Here is a 1,539-nt window from a genome sequence, read left to right on the forward strand (position 1 = left end):
AGCCTTGCATGCCATGCTTCAGGTTAACTACAGCCTCATCTTGATATCCTGGGAACTGTCAAAATCATTAAACAGGGCAGTAATGAAGTCATGTAAGAGAAGGATCATTTGGGAAGCAACCCAGAAATGGACTGAAGTGGAAAAAGACTAGAGGCACTAGATCAGATAGAAGACTAGTATGGGAGTCAGGGTGAGGGAAGGTCTAAGGAGGAGAGGAAAAGATTATTGGTTATTTCATCAAAATAGCATCTTCAAATGGGTTTATTGTTATGTTATACTCCTATGAAGTCAGAACAATCCGAGTAACTAGATAACTATGTCGAATATAGACATTCCCCTTAAGTTTGTGGACATTTTGGATAATTTCCAAAGTTTTAAAAGCACTCACTGAGGATCAAGAGGCCTCATGTCATCTTCTCTGAGAAAAGCTGTGAAATAGGATTCCAGCTGCATGCCATGGGACACCTTGATAAGCAAACTGGGCTAGGAAAGAAGCAAAGGGCTTGCTGCAGCACGGATTTCAATTCCTATCTGCAAGTGGCCACCCTCTGAGGCAGCTCCAGAAAAAGAAGCCCTGAGAGGGCAGAGGAGAGAGCTGGATCTCCCTTATCCCTGCGATCTTTGCTTTTAAGGATTCCTAGTGAATGCCCTTTCCCGCCTCTTCACAGCATTGTGTATTCCACAGTCTATGGAGTCTTGGTACTCACACACAGAATCAGTAGTTTCAGCTCTTTGAGTGAGCCTAAATGGCAAAGACAAAAAGTATGTGGGGATTAACAAATCATGAACATTTTATTGTGCTTTCTTATATGATGATCAAATGGAGTTTTTTCAGTGTTTGTTAGAATTGTTAATTGTGTGATTTTTTTCATATATTTATGAATAAAGATAGACATTGTTTCTTTACTCTAAATTTAGAACTTTTATGTTAAAAATACCTAAGGAAAATATTTCTATCAGAAATTGACTTTATCACACACAAAATAACCATGTAAAAGTAACTTAAGAGTTTATTATATCAGCATATTCCATCCTTTCCCCTTTGAATAGTTATGAAGACAGAAATAATATCCTTCCAGTTTTTGGTCATTTTCTCTTTAAACATTTGTTTCTTGGAAATTGCAAGGCCAACGTCAAGCACATTGTGTGTTCTAATTCAGTGTTAACTGGTCGAAAGGCAGATAATGGAATGTATGATTTTTAATTCCCTCTCTCATCTTGGTGATGTGAAAATAGTACTTGTCCAAAATAAAACTGATCAAATTAAAATGGAAAATGAGAGAAAAATATAGGAAAAGGTCCATTCTGCTCAGTAGTCACATTTCTAGAAAGAAAAGTAAGCTAAATATGCAGATACAAGGTTCATGACAGTTGTTATAAAGCACACTCCCATTTCAGTTCAAACAGCCAAAGGAGAGGGGATGGGAATGCCCGCTTTTGAGCATACAAGAGAAAGATTTTGTAAAGAGTTTTCCCCCAAACATACCATGGGGTTTTGTTCCTCCAGACCTTTTGTCTTGCTGTTTGGTTTCTGTGAAA

The sequence above is a fragment of the Myotis davidii genome, unplaced genomic scaffold, assembly GCF_000327345.1.
Source record: "Myotis davidii unplaced genomic scaffold, ASM32734v1 scaffold86, whole genome shotgun sequence".
Lineage (NCBI taxonomy): Eukaryota > Metazoa > Chordata > Mammalia > Chiroptera > Vespertilionidae > Myotis > Myotis davidii.